Source organism: Chelon labrosus (genome assembly GCF_963514085.1).
Source record: "Chelon labrosus genome assembly, chromosome: 5".
Taxonomy (NCBI): Eukaryota; Metazoa; Chordata; class Actinopteri; order Mugiliformes; family Mugilidae; genus Chelon; species Chelon labrosus.
Window position 1 is genome coordinate 25,145,150 of NC_140341.1, and position 16,060 is coordinate 25,161,209.

The 16,060-nt window shown below is 42.1% G+C and overlaps 1 protein-coding gene across 1 annotated transcript in view; it reads left to right on the plus strand.

The window, feature by feature from the left end:
* The first annotated feature begins 844 nt into the window (after positions 1-844).
* Positions 845-16,060, plus strand: part of adarb1b (adenosine deaminase RNA specific B1b) — a 117,446-nt gene continuing 102,230 nt past the window's right edge. Inside the window, exon 1 of the mRNA XM_084545531.1 lies at positions 845-1,019. The gene's annotated coding sequence lies outside the window, so the exon portion shown is untranslated. The remainder of the gene's footprint in view (positions 1,020-16,060) is intronic.

Sequence of the window (16,060 nt, forward strand, 5' to 3'; positions counted from 1 at the left end):
ATTATTAAAAATTATTCAGATGTTCATGCAGGACATCTGGTCAATTCAGTCTAGATTATTCTGCTAGAACTTTTTCATTTTGCAAAATTAACAGATGAATTGTTTCATTAATGGCAAAATCATTTTTACTTTTTACTTAAGTACATTTCAGAGCCTGTACTTTCTTACTTTTACTTGAGTAAAGGAGTTGAATCAGTACTTTTACTTTTACCAGAGTATTTATTTACACAAGTATCCATACTTTTACTTAAGTACAGAATGTGAATACTTTTGACACCTCTGATTTTGAGTAATAAGCTTCTTTCAGTGGACTGTGTAGTCTCCCACGAGAATGAATGTAAGCTTTCTTCATCAGTGGCTTTTCTTTCCCCACTATACTGACTTTGATTCCATTCATAAAAGCAATGAAACAGGAAGACATCCAAGGGATTGAATCATTTTTACACATCGGCGGTGAATAACTGTTTAGTGTGATACTGAATGTTTTGTTGACATTTATTTGGTGCATGATTTTTGTGGACTGTCTTATCAATATTTAACAATAAAATGCATGACAATAGCGTTATCTGCAAAAAATAATGTCAGTTATATCACTCATCCCCTTACTGCTTTCTTTTCACCGCCTTTATTTATTTATTTTATCCACTGATAATAATTACATAGCTATTCGTTTATTTTGAAAATCCTGAGCGGAAGTCAGCACTACCGGCAACTTTGAGCGTGAGGAGGGAGCAGAGCCATGACGGCCCAGCGTCGCCTCCCCGCCACTCGGCGGCAGTAACGCAGCGCCTCCTCCACCAGCTACGAGCGAACGCGGAGCCGAAGAAGGGGGCCGACGGCAGGCTGTGAACACTGCAGTACATGCGACCGCACAGCAACCGCTCTCAGCCCGTGTTCGTTTTTTTTCCCCCCCTTCCACACCAGCCGACGACACCGGAGGAAAACAGACGTCCGCGTTGTGATTTGTAGCGGCGGAGAAGACCTCACGGCTGTCCGGACATCCTAACTTTCCGTTGACCGTGAGTAGCCCGTCTCCGCGTTATTTTGGGGCTGCAGTGGATGAAACATGCTAATGTGATTTTGGGTTCCGGTTTGTGTTTATATAATATTAGGCTGGTGAGCCTCCGGAGCAGCCCGGTAGTCAGGACTCACCGGTCAAAAATGACATGAATGGTCGAGCAAAATATGTTCGTGTGGCTGTGCGAGCGTTGTCAAATAACCTTGCCTGTGTGCGGGGCTACTGTGGGATTTGTGGCTGTTATCGTGTCTCCGCGTTACCCAGTGAAGGTCTGCTGAGGATACCGCATCATGTACAATTAACAGGGAGACCGTCATATTAAGGCTATGCTAGCTGCTGCAACGCAGGTACGCGTCCACACCAGCTCTGGTTATACACGTTACACACGCATTTGATTCTAGTCCTTAAAGAGGAGACGGGGAAGCGTCCAGTATAAGCTGCATACGTTACAGTGCGAGGTTAAAGTGCCTCCTGACAGGCTGCTGTCTGGTAGTAGTAAGACATGTCTGAAGATGTCATAACGGGATCACTGTGGAAGTCAGTCCCGTTAAATCAAATTACAGTGCCACTTTAATTAAACTGATAATAAAATAAGAAATTCTACACTCACTTGCCAAAACATTAGGGACCCCAATGAAAACAAGTGCAATCTACTAATATAACAGTCCTGCACTGACTCTCCCTTCAGGGCTTTTCTAATGTTTTTCTTTTTTGGCAGAAAGGTGGTCATTCAGCACTGTGATCATATTGTTTGTGGTGCTGTTAAACTGGAAACTGGACTGAATAAAACACTAAAGTTTATTTATTTATTATTTATTTATTTTTTATTTTTTTAGCCTGGCCCACTGACTACAACTGGGTTGTCGAAATAATAGAAACATGTGTCGGTACAGCACAATACAGTTCAGTAGTACTACAAAATGAAAACACAGGTGAATCTCTGTTATTTGAGACAAATGCTGAATACCATAACCTTCATAAAATAAGAATTAATTTAGGACGGTTATTAACTTATTATTTTTAGCCATTTTTTTGTTTAATCTTTATGATTATTATTATTTTTATATATTTCTATTTTTCTTCTGTTTTATTTATTTATTTATTTTTCTATTACTATTTCTGTTTTATTTTTTCTATTTATTTATTTATATTTTTTGTACTTACTTTCTTGCATTCGGGCCGTCTTTAAACTGTCTGTTGCTGCAGTGCTGCAAGTTTCCCCCACTGTGGGATAGGATAAAGGATTATCTTATCTTATCTTTATCAGAATGCCTTCGTTTCCTCTGGTCTGCCTAATGAACTGTCCAGTGAGTGTATGCTGCGTGCACGCAGTTTGTGCAAGCGATGAATCAGGAGTTTAGTTTCCCACATTGCACTCCCACATCGGAAACAATATTGCCCGCCTGAGTTACTTTTCAGCGGGATTCTGTGTGCACATATTTCTGCATTTTATTGATCCCTTTGTTTTGCCCTGGCGAAGTGTTGACCTCTCAGGCCGACGGAGCCATCAGTTTTATTTTAGTAACTGTTTAGTTACTGTCCATGCAGCTGGCACTGCTCCTCATATTCCTCATTCCATGTTGATTAAAGCCAGATGGATAATTAAATTTAATAAAAAAGAATTGCTTTTAATTGGCTATGAATATTGCACACCGCCATTATAAACTATTACCATATTTTTATGTGAAAATGTGTGATGTTTATTCACTTTATTTCTTCAATGGGAAGTTTGTTGCCACTCGTGCCTCCTTCAGTTTTGGCCTGAAGTAAGAGTTGTCTCTCAGCGCAGACAGTAAGAAGCTTTTCAGACCTGCGCAGACGTTGTGCAGTTGTTTTTGCGAGAGCATGTTTTCACTCTGAACAAAGACCGATTGAGTAACATTCTTGTGGCGCTATGAAAATTTTTCTTGAGCCAAGTGGTGTCTCTTTTTGAAGGTGCCTCCTTGCTGAAGGTATGTCAGTGGAGGTTTGTGAGGATTGCCTTAAATGACTCACGTTTTCCTTTAAACGATGCAGCATACGTCGGGATCTTTTCACAGAACAACAATGCGGAGGGATCATTCTGCGTACAAACTCTTGTTTTCGTTTAAAGGAATTATATGGAATGTGGAATCTAGTTGCAGCTGTGTGGGGGGAAAAGCAATTTTGCTGGTTTGCGGAGTTAAATGGCGTAATTGAGGTTTTTTGCAAAATCCAGCTGGAGTAGTCAGCTAAAACAAAACAGTGTCGGGGCAACCTTAGCAAATACTGATCAAAGCTAAGCTGAAGGGCCGACCTACTGTTTTTTTTTTTTGTTTTTTTTTTATAAAACTGCTGCAGCACCGCTCCACTTGCTGAGGTGACAAGTCTGAAGAGGAGAAAACAGCTTAGACCAGGCGCTGAGGGTGCTGTGCCAGTCTGACCACATGGTAAAGTGCGTGTGAGTGTATTTGAGCAAAGTTCAGTCAGTTCCGCTGCATCTCCTCTTTGGAAAGCTGCATGCAGCTGCGATGCTGCACTATTGAAGTGGGCCCATGCAGCAGCAGCAGCAGCAGCAGCAGCAGAAGAACAGAGGCTGCTGCTCCTCACGCTAATAAATTGTTGCTGGCTGTGTGCATGCTCTCCTTTCATGCTTCTGTAATGCAAACCCAGAGGCTACAGAGAGACTACCCATCACCTTCACACGGCCCCATGTGTGCATTGCCGCTTCTGTCATCAATCCATATGCTCCCTGCCCTGTGGACATTATTGCATGGACCCCGATGAACGCACCATTGCTCATCACGGGGACGAGGCACTATAAAAAGACAATGCATTTCCTCAGGATTTGCAGGCTCATGGGTGCTGATGAGGATAAACATTTGAAGAAGACAACACGGGCTCAGTGTTGCTGACAACAGCTGCTGGATTCCTCCTTGTAGTTTAGCTCACCTTTCGCAATTATAGGAATAAAATACACGGCTGATGAATTAAGCATGAGCTCTAAAACTGATAATGAACCCTCGGAGAAAGGGCATGTGATGTAACTTCACTTTCCCCGCTCTGTGTCTCCGCTGCCACACTGTCAGGAATTCTGGTGTTTGCAGACCAAATAATCACCTGCCAAGCGCCAGGTTTGGACAAATTGTCCCCTTGGCGAGTGGAGCACCTGCTAGACTTGCTGGAAATAGTTTGCAAGCAAAATATTTGAATGCATATAGTTTGGGTGAAATTGAATCAGTCCGGCTGCCTACTCTCTGGATTCCTTTCAGATTGTATTTGTTTTTCTTAGCCGCAACGGTGTTAGTGCTGCGAAAACACGTTGGAGTGTAGTCTCACTGTAAGATTGGCCTGACAAGGTTAAGATAATTGGACTTCCCTTGGCGAAAGAGTGATTATACAACGTGTCATGAGCAATTTCATAAATGGTAGTGTAAATGAGAGCGAGGGTCATAAATTCTCCTCCTGTCCTCATCACAAAGCTCCTCGTAACGACTTGAGTTTCACATAGTTTTGCGTGTTCCTTCATGAAGAGGCCCTCTCTTCAGTTTCTTGGTAGGCTTCTGGGATTATTCATCCTCTGTCTTGTGCACTTTTCCCGAAGAACACCGAGCATCCTGTTTTCTTCTGTCTCGCTTAATTATTGATTTTAGTAACCAGCAGCTACTAGTTCATGGTGTTGCGTCAGCCCTGTGTGACGCTTAGCAGCTTCCCCACCCTCATGTTTCTGTTCTGCTTTAGAGTTGCCCAATGGCGAATACGAAGAAAGGTCTTCTTGTTGTTAGTGGTTTTCATGCTGCGGTGCAGGACTTCTAAAATAATTGCCAAACAAGTTCATGCAATGTTACGGTTAAATCTCTGTTTGGCAGTTTACCAGTTTTAAATCTGTCCTCTGTATACACCCTACCACTCTGGTCCACCGGTAGCAATCTGTTTTATGGAGTATGGTGGAGAAACAAATGATGGATGAATGAAAGTTACAAATGTAACTTGGGTTCTATGGAATTTCCGTCTCTACTGGTCAGGAAGCAACCATGGAAACCTTCTGAGGTTCAGGATAAAACACCAACATGATGTTCAGAGTTCAGAGGACTGAATAATGTCCAAGACGGCGATAGGCAGCAAGATATATTACTACTGGTGTGGCTTGGCGTAGCCAGACCCAATTAAAACAATTCAAATATGAGTCTGGTAACGCGCCATTTGGATTTCATTATGTGGTGGGTTTTAACCGATACAGAGAAAGCAATACTTCTGCATGCAATTAGATAGTCCTGCAACCGATCAGAGCCATTTTGTTGTAAACAAAATCATCCCTACGGCGCTCAGATGACACGGATGACTCCCCATCACCGCATAAAAGTTTATTTTTTTTCCTTAAATGGTTTGATTGGCGGCAGATCTTTGCTGGGGTATAATCCGTTCCCAACATGGCGTTTCCGGACGAAAAAATGTTTGTATGCAGTCTACTGTAGACTGTACGAGTACATCTTACGCAATACTTAAAAAGGGACAAGGTGCACATGAGCTGAGATTAAAAACGCCTCCACATGACAGTGCTATCCCTCACTATATCCAGGAGTGCAGGACAGGTTCTGGTGAGATTTGGGCCTAATGAAACCATCCAAATTCAACGGTGAAAAGTTAAGTATAACTAAATACAGCTGTACCAGGTTGAAGCTCTGTAATTGTACGGAAACCATTACAACATTTGCTGCAGCAAGTCTAAGTAATTTCTAAACAGAGACTCACTTGATACACTTGATACACTTGACTGATAACCCAGAGAATTACCCTGATGTGCATCTAGTAATTATGAGATGAAATTTAAGATTTCTCTTTGACTCTATTATCTTATTAAATGTACCTGTGTAGGATTATCACTGTTGAATTAGTTGTTTGTTAAATGTGCGTGTGTACAGTATGTTTGCCAAAACAGGAAAATCAAGCTGAAATAGGCTGTATTTTGTTGCTGCTCATATTGCGAACTTGCTGTTCATGGGTGACTGGTAACCTGACTTCACTTTGACAACAAGCCCACCTGGCTTTTTGGGCGCAGTCACTCCACCTCACCACACAAATATTCACTGGGGTTCTCAGTGTGCTGCACTTTTTCTCTTATCTGATGGCTACTGTGCTATTTTCTGATAGCATTTCCATTTAGATTTGTCTCGGCCTGTATCTGATCGAACAAAGCTAAAGTGTCCCAGCGTGACAAACATGACATCACTTTCTGGACCTGTTCTGTCTCAGCCTTCCCTGTCCAAAGTTGTAGTTTCTGCAGTTCAGGTTGAGTGGCTCAGTCTAACCAGTAAGTCTGGACATAATACATGAATGTCTCGTCAAGTATAAGACAACCCCCACTTTTTCCAACCAAATTTTAACCAAATTATATCTGGGTAGATTAGTTGCATTAACAAGTAGGTGGCAGCCTGTATGAAGGAATACATTTGTCGAACATATCGATTGGACAAATTTGACTCATTGCCCCTTCCTAATGTCCTGTACATACACTGATCAGGCCTGAGGGCACCTGTTAACATTCTTTTACCAGACACCACAACTGTATGTTCACCAGTCAGTTATTTAAATCCAGGTTTGTTGACACTGGTTACTGTCAACTTAGTCCTGACTATTTAATATCTCAGGGAAACGGTTAAGGGCTGTGACACACCAAGCCAATGGTCGATCGTTTATTGGTGTCGGGCCGCCAGCGAGCGTCTGATGCCCTAGTTATGGCGGCGTGACCCACACTGTTGCCACTAGTCGGACCTCTGTTGCTGCCTTTCCAACATGTTCAGCATGTTGATTGGAGTGGGAGAGATCTCTCTGATTGATTGAGTGGTCAGCTCAGTGGAGCAATGCAGGAGATGACGAGCAGTAGTGATGATCATCTAGAATGAATAAACTGTAGACCTTTTAGTCAGCGTGATTCAGGGGAGCTCAGCGCTCTGTGATGGTTTGTATCTCTTCCTTACCCCCTAGCTAATAGTAGCCTTTCTGCTTTCCCTTTTTCAATGATGAATGTTCTACCGCCGCCGTATGCACCAGCAGGCAGTTGTCTGTAGTCTTTGCGGTTTGATCAAGTGCAATTATTTGGTTCAGACATGGCGAGGTGAAGTCACAGTCGGCCTTTGTTGCAAGTAATTCTTTACTTTTTTTTGTTTGTGTGTGTGTGTGACTGTGCCTTGTGTTTTCCAGCTTGGTTGTCAATAGTTTTACATAATATGGCCACGCTGTGGAACATAATCAGTTTTCATCGATCACACTCCGATATGTTATTGTTCTTTTACGTGAATTCAGCAGTGACAGTGATGTGTGGGTGATAGAGAGGCTTTGTAAAGCTCTTTGTCCCGCTCCGCCGCAGAATCAGAATATGAATACTGTCTCTGTACCATGCAGCCCATGACAGTTTGCAGCAAAATAATGAGGCCACATATGACCTTTCTGTTTCACTGCGACTGTCAAAAAGACCGTTGTCCCCCACCAAGATCAAATTGGAATTGAAATAGATTTTTGACTTAATTTCACATGAGCAGACAGTTTCGATCAATTAATCAGGCAAAGTAAAGCATACTTCTAATAGATAATGTATGCTCAAGGCTACTGTTACTAACTGCCAGCTCACAGTTACAGTGACGAGAGACTCTTATTAGCGTAGAAGTCATGTTCTCATACTTGTGTGCACAGTGTGTGAAAGATGCATATTAGAATGTTTTTACGTCACTGTTAGACTGTGAGACAGTTGTGTTTGCCCTGTTAATTTGAATTACAAACTGTTCTGCTGAACCGCTGGAAAGTAAAGGGTCAAGGGTATAAATTTATCTATGGTGTGTTGCACAGATATAATGATGGTTTGAACAAAGCTGTGTGTAAGGCTGTGCGCTCCCGCAGTATTTTAGAATTGTTAGCCTCAGCTTCATTGGAGTCCAGATATTTTAAATGTTTTTACTAATGCAAGGGGGAAATTTTGGTATAATCTTTTTGACGCTTTGCTATTTATGTTGCAAATTGACATTTCATGTACCGCTGTGCATTTTGGTTCATTACACAATGCACTAACTAAAGCACCTCAATCCCTCTTCTATGTTCCTCTTGACCTGCAAGGCATGCCATGTTAAGTGCACTCAGCATTCCAGAAAAAAAAAAAAGCCCAAAACAAAACAAAAAACACAAAAAGTGCAGATTCGTTCATCCGTTCCACCTTACAATCTCGTGCACTCTCAGCATTAGTTGATCACAAGGGAATCAAGGTGAAGGTATGGACTCGGAGCCAGTTCTTAAGACAGAAAAATTCAGAAAATGTGTGTGTTTGTAGTCATTCTGAGGGAAAAGCCCTCAGTAGGAGAGAGTGGGGGATACCCAAGTTCTGATATAATGGCAGATATTTTCAAATGATCTCCCAGTGGAGACGGTGGTTGAGCTGTACACATAAAAAGTGCCACAGAAAATTGAGCAAGAAAGATAAGTGAAGTTCTTCGCTCCTCTCTCAAAGAGGGGATGAATGTTGGACCGGCTGTTTGCAGATAATGGTTGACACTCCTATCTGATGTCAAAAAGATGTGTTTGTGTGTTTGGGGTCCAAGTATCAGCCTGACATGCAAGTCGGACCATATATCCAGCTTCAAACGTCGCTCAGTGTAATCCACTGTGGAGATAAACTACCAAACTAGGCCAAGCAGGCAGATCTTGCGCAAAAGTAATTGCCGATGTGTTTTACCACAATAAACGTAAGCCCAAGGATTTGTCTATATCAGATTCTATAACCTGATGATGAGCATGCTGCAACAAATAGTAGGCTGTAAATTTAGAGGATGGAGTAGTGGTGTTGATGGGTAGGGGTTTGTGCAAATAAAGCAGCATGACCCTGACTTGCTTGACTGAGACATTGTGTACTTCCCGGAGGGGTGCCACATCAATGCCGCTCCATCACCCCGTCACCAAATTGTTAGGAAGCCGCAGGTCGCAGCCATTAGTCATGTAGCATACATTAAGATTGCAACACACTTGCCAATGCATAATGTACAATATTCTTTACTTTGGGGAAAAACCGTAACCTTTAAAGGTGACCGGTTAGGGTATGTACGGTCGTGAGTGCACACAGACCGCTCCAGGAGAATGTAAGCACACTCTGCACCTTTTTAAAGGAATTTTGTAACCTCTTTTTGCATTTGCCGGAAACGAGTTCTCAGTGAAAACAGAAGAAGGGGCTAATGCACATGCCAGACACAGTTAGCATCAGAGCGTGAATGTGACATTACAGTCAATGCCAAACACACGAGCATGTTAGCACCACAAAGGGTGGGACAAGGCTTCCGTGCAGCTACCGGGACTGTGGCTGGGCATAGTTGACTGGACTACTCAGCGGCAGAAGTGCTACAGATTATCGACAATTTTTTAGACACCATAGTCTGTTCTATTTTTTCCTGGAGCGTGCATCTATTAGGTTATTTTTCGTTAAATGCTAAAAGAAAAAAGCAATTACACTATTATAGGTTGATGTGTAGCTGTAGAGACACTTGGCATATGGCACAGAATATTTTCAGATATAATATTTGCCTCTGACTTGAGGACTGTTTTTCTCCTTGGTTGTAAATTATGTGTGTTCTGCTTATTACACCAAGTGCTGTTTGGTGCCATTGCCGTGCTGGTTGTTTTGGAGTGTCGGGCTGAATGCTGCCATGACACGGCACTGAGAGGAGTCGCAGCTTTTAGGCGGTGCGGATAAAATACGGCCAAACTATCTTATGCAATAGTATCATGCGTGACAAAAAGTATTTGGACTGTGGATGGGTCAGAATGTTTATTTATGTTCCGTAACCTTTGCTGGTGTGAGTGTGTCTGGCTGAATATTCATACGCTCTGTGCTTTTGTTCACATTTAAATGGGTGCACTCCTTCATGGCAGCAGGCTTTCCACTTCAGCCACAACTTTGTGACCAAAAAAGCTGCTCCAGTAGAGTAGGTGGAATTGCATAGAGTCGTGTCAGCTAAGTATTTCATTGGTTTCATTGTAAGGTAGGCAGATGTATTAGTCACAGTAAAGGCGCATATGGGGATGCTGCCTCCTTGAGCTCCTTGATACTGGTTAATGACACAGGTATTCTCCATAAAATGACTGAATATGCACTGGAAACCCAAGTTTCCTCTAATTACAGTAGTCAACTGCTGGCTTGGTGTGTCAAAATACTGTTGACGAATATTGGCACTACAATGGCAGCAGAGCCTTTCAGTCTGAAAGATCTCTCTGATTGGCTGTTCAGCTTAGTGAACCCTTGCATGAGAAAAAGAATTTAAGCAAACAACAAGTCAAGAGCGCACACACAGAATTGTTTTCAGTTTTCATCTCTTATCTCATCTGAACATTAAAATGTGCAAGTATTTTCAGAATGACGTGATTATTTGGAATAAATAAACTGAAGATCGGCACGATCCGTGTCAGCCAGCTCTCTTAAGTCGGTCCGCATGCAGCTCTTCCCAGCTTCCTGGCCTCCGAGGTTAAATGACAAACACAGTCTACTTCCACCTGCTGGTATGGAGTTATTTCCTGACACACAGGTGCTGAACACATTGCACAGTATATGCTAGTTGGCTTTAGTCTTTGCAGCGTGTTTAAGTGCAGCTTTCCGTGTTTGACACAGGCGATATGAGGCAACGCCAGAGTCAGCAGTCGGTGTAGTATGACTGGACCTTCACACGGCTAATTTACTCACTGTAAGTGTGGCACGGGCCATTAGGAACATGATTTAGTAGTTGTTCTTTGAGCTCATTAGGAACACACAAAACCTATGAAAACATAAATATCTGAAGCAGCTTAGAATTTTGATAAATGGATGTGAGATATAAGGGTTAGCAGGTGTGAAATGTAATGTTTGAATATCACTGAATACTAGTGTTCCCTCCTTGAAAAACAGGAACTCAGCATAGATTTTAACTGCAATGATAAGTCAGCTGACAGAAAAATGATCTGCAACTATTGATGATATAGATTTCCTTAATTATCCTGGCTTCAGATTCTCAAATATGTGCCTGTTTGTTGTCGTATATGACAGTTAATAATAATCTGTTCTTGGAAAGAACATTATGTTCTCTGAAAGGCATTTTTATAGCCCAAACAAATGCATTAGTTTAGTTGATAATGTCATACTAATATAGTATCAGTAATAAAGAATCCATAAATTTCATACATACCGAGATACAATTCAGAATTTCTTGAAATGCATATTTATGTTTTATATGCGAGTGTCTTTGTATGACCTTATATCTAGAACACAATGATCTATATCACTACTGTTTTGGACAACGACTTTGTCCATTCACACCACATTGCCTGTCTCCTTTTGGAAGTGTTTTACATTTCTCCATTTTCTCTCAGTTCATTGAGTATTATCTTGAAGTAAAATGTTTGGAAAGCATTCAGGGAGGAAACCTGTTCCTCATCTTTCCCAGATGCTTACACTCTCGACAGAAATGTACCTGTCACTGCCTTTACACGTATGAGCTTTCAGCAGATCTCCGGAGTGCTGGGGAAAAAGTCACGTTGCCTCAGGGTATAGCTATAGCGGGCTGCCATGTCTTTGAGTGAAGTCACTGTCGGGTTTTCTTTTTCCAACGCTATCTTGGGCAGGCGTTGCGAGCGTATGCACGGGAACACATGGGTTCGCGTCATGCCATTTCACCGAGTGTATCACCTCCAAAACATGGATTGTGTCATGATGTGGCTGTACATGTATTCACTGCGGATTAGGCTAAGCCCATCAATAATGCAGGCCACATGGAGTAGCTGTGAAAACACTTTTAGCTTGTTTTCTAAGCTTCACTTTGCTCCTCGGCCTTGTGCGCTCAAAGAAGGTACAGTCAGACGGTAAATCCCTTACCCGCAGACAACGGCTTGTCCTTTAAACTTTGAATTTCTAAAGAGAGTCTGCAGCTGGATAAACGAATGAATGAAGTGGCCCTCTCTTCTGCTTACGCAGCCTTTTCATATTCATCAACCTTCTCCTTTTCCGTCTTGTCCTCCATATTCTAAGGAGCTCTGCGGAGCCCTTGGTGATATGTCTATATATAGACAGAAAAGGAGGAGCAAGATTAAGAAAAATAGAGTGCCTTTTAGTGCGCCGTCCTGGGAAGCTTGTTTGAGCGCTCCCGTTTGAAAGGGTTAATGATGCACACATGCAGCCAGTGGATTGTTTTTGTCAGTGCTGGACTGACTCAGGGTGAAAAGGTTGAGCCTCAGCAGTCTGCGTCAGACTTCCTCAATTAACCATAACACCTTCTGGCCAAATGCCCTTTTTGGAAGGACAGCCTTTATATCCCTCATCTTCCTCCGCTACTGTATTTATGAAGTTTTAGAATTGAGCAAATACAGTCTTGTTATAGAGCCTGTTACTGGAATTGACAAGACAAGGATTTTATGGTACATTCCTCTCTGTTGTGGCTAAGAGAGGACTCCCTGAAGGCTCTTTTGAAGTCCCAAACCCCACAAGTTAAGCACTTGTTTATGTGCCTACAGCTACAGTTAGATTTTTTTTTTTTTAACTTTTAAACTAAACAAAAGAAGTGAAATATATGCTACTGGAAGAGTTACTGGAAGTATTCTAATGTAGATACAACGCTAGGAAGCCTGAACTGGTAGTGATTGCACCATAGGCTGGAGATAATAAACACAACGTCTTATCCATTCCTTCCACGTTTGTTCGTGCAGTCACGGTTTTTTAAAGGCAATTAAAAAAAGATGCATCACCCAATGCAGCTTTGTGCATTCTGCTTTGGCATGTGCAAAAAAGAAATAAATAAAAGATGTGTGTGATCACATGTGATAGACTATGATTGGGCAGTGGTTATTGCGGGGAGCAACAGCTCAATTAGTAGCTGTCTCATATCTCGAAATCTGACAGGCATGCTGATCAGTGGGTAAGATGCTCTCTGTGGCCAGGTGTTTGTATAAACTGACAGATATGCTACAGCTGAGCTAAACGTGGTTCTGGGAAAAAGGGAAAGGGGGGGATGGGGGGGGGGTTGCCTGGAGCAGAGCGTAGCAGGTGCTGCCAGTCCATGGGGGCATATTTGTGTACTCTGCTCAGTCAGTGGGAACATTTTAATTTGATTCCTTTGTTTCTATAAAACAGGTCAGGATTTGTTCTACCCCCGAGCAATTTGTGTCAGTGCTTGTACAGAAACTGTTGTAGTGATGCAGGAGTGGTTTGTTGTTAGAAACAGCCATCGGAACTCGCGCTCAGTATTTGGAATTCCTTAATAAGGTGGTCTTTATAATTAGTTTGGCCACCTAGGAGGGGCTTTCATATTGGCTTAACTTTCACCAGATCACATGCTTGGGGCTGTTGTAGGTAATACTGTCATTTTTCTTACCTGGATATACTCCCAGAATCCTTCACTGGCTGTCCACGATGCTATTCTTAAGTGCACGCTTTTATTTGCAGCAGAATGCTGAGAATATTAGTTATTAAGTCGATCAGAAATGTCTGCACCATGCGGCCTGCGTCGGCCACAGATAATGACGGTGTTGTTTTTTTCCATAGTGGAAAATCCACGTATGTCACAGCGGAATGTTTTGTTTTTCTGACTTAACGTGCCTAAAGTTGCAGGTCATTTGTTCCCCCAATCCTGATCATCACAACTAAATATCAGCTTTTACCCCTTAATACAGCGGCATGTATACTTAAAAAAGAATAAAAGAAAGTGTCTGTATTTAAGTAGTTGAAAGGAGGATTCATTGTATGACATGTGGACACATCTGCACAGCCGTGTCTGTTTGTTTTGCTTTTAAAAATATTTTTTGAAAGTTGATCATACGCTCGGCTCCGTCCATTTCCTCTCAGCGAAGGGGAGACGTTTCCTTTTCCGTGCTCGGACAATCAGTATGATGAAAATGGACCCTGTCTGATGACTGGTCTTTACCATCAGCACCCTCTGTATCAATTGTGGATTTGGTGCCTTTTTTTTTGAAGGCTTCAAAAAGAACCTTTTGGGGGTACCTTCTCTTTTTAGCATTCACAGATTAATTTGTTATTTGCAAAACTCTAACTTATCACGTTACACAAAATATAACTACTGTATTAACTGTCAGTAAGTCTTGCAGCCTATTTTCTGTCCCATGGAGAAGTTTTTCTTCTTCTTTTTCTAACTTCAGACATCAGCTGTATTCTTGTCTGTTCGGTATTTGTGGTGGGATGGATCAATTTGCTTATCTGATCCTTTAAGCCCAGCAGTGGCAGTCTTGGGTTGTTGTTTTACTATTTTAGCCCATAGTAAAATGTCTTTCACCGAAATGTCTTTCAGTGTCCACAACAATCAAAATCAAAATGCAAAATTCACAGAGACTCCCTAATGGTTTAGCTATGTTTCTTCATCTCCCGTGTAAGTTGTAGGCGGCTGTATCCGCGTGAGTTGCTTTTATTTTTTATGGCTTATGTCAGTTTTGGTTTGGGGTTGCTCTGCTTTAATACCCCCCTTGTGCCTTGCTGTCATGCGTTCATTGTGGTGGAGAACTGTTCCTGCTTGGCAGCTTTACACTCGCATCATTTCAAGAGTATAGCTGCTTGTTGCTTTGTGGGGGGGATTTTGCTTTTTTACGTGAAACATAAGACACACTACTGGTCCATGTAGATCCACATGGGGAAAAAGGCTGTAATAAAGGCCGAACCCTGCCTTAACTCTTGTTTGTAATGAAAACTAATTTTGTTGCTGCAACCTGAAACGTGGCTGTTTAACGGAGGGTCAGTAATGTAAGCCTGTTCATCAAAGGGTAACTGCAGCTTCACATTTATGCACCGCTACCTCTCTGTCCAGGTATATTTAAATATGCAGGAGAAGCCTCGACTGCTCTGTCTCCTGGCCTCGTGGCTATGTAGTGTGTCCAAGGACATGGGGGAGTTTGACTAACAATCACTCAGTGTAGCATGAGCAGCATTGTAGAGCTGGCAATTTCAGACTTTCCTTGTCTCAGTGTCTCTGCTGGAAAGACGAGAAGTCTGCTGGAGCTTTGACAGTCTTGGATATTTATGGACCTTTGTGAAAGTCATTGTGGGGCTACCTGGGTGGTACCTGAGTCGGAGGCTGTCCTAAAAGAAGCACTCTGGTGCACTGATCACTACATATCACTACATGTTGCAGTAACAACATCGTCCGTCAGCCCTAGTTTTCATTTTTCCACACAATATGCATTTAGTTTTATTTTTTTCTGTATTAACATCATACAGATTAGGAAGTTGGTTTTGCATTTTGAGTGGCTCTTTCTAATTTACATCCCCGCTGTGACAAAAGGAGAATTCTCATGAAGTTATTATTGCAGTTTATGGCTCCCTGGTTGGCCTTGCTGATGAGCAGTTTTGGGTGAAGGCCTGCTATGTTGTCAGTTCAGCTCTGGCTCTCTGCCTTTGCTCATTTGACAAGTGTATCAGTGGTGAGAGCTGATTTGAGTTCACCACTTGAGGTCAAATGAGACTCTTTTACTTGCCTTTGTTTCCCGTGCTGGTGCTTCTCTGCCGAGGCTGATAATTACAAATAAAACATGGGTATTATTTGTGAATCACATGAATCATCAGTAGGTTTTCTTTTCAGCAAGAGGCTGCTTGTGTCGCTCTGGCTTTTTCCCTCAGTCAGTCAGTTTTTCATCTCTCTGTGGGCAAATGCATGCGCAGACACACATGCTCCCGTCTTATTCCCAGGGTTGAGGATTTTTCTGTCAACGCGACACGCTCGCAGACCAAGTGATGTTGAAAGATGTGCCTAAATTAGGGTGTTCTGCTATACCAAGGCAGGTGTGAGGTTTTAGCACCTCTTCCAGAACTTACACATTTCATATTTGCGCTGTGTGGTGCTGAACTTTTCATTAGCAGCTTTTTTTATTTTTTTTTCTTACAGAAAGAAGCTTACATTTCTATCAACACCTTGAAATGCAGTATGTGATTAAGCCTGCCATTGTGTCCTTAGAGCATTTGTTCACATAGCCTTGGTTTCTCTTAAGTGAAAAGCTTATTAAATTGCCTCAAGAGTATTTGTGAGTATTAAATTAAAGTGTTATTCCTCTAGTTAGGGGCACGGAGTCGGTGATATTGTGGACTTA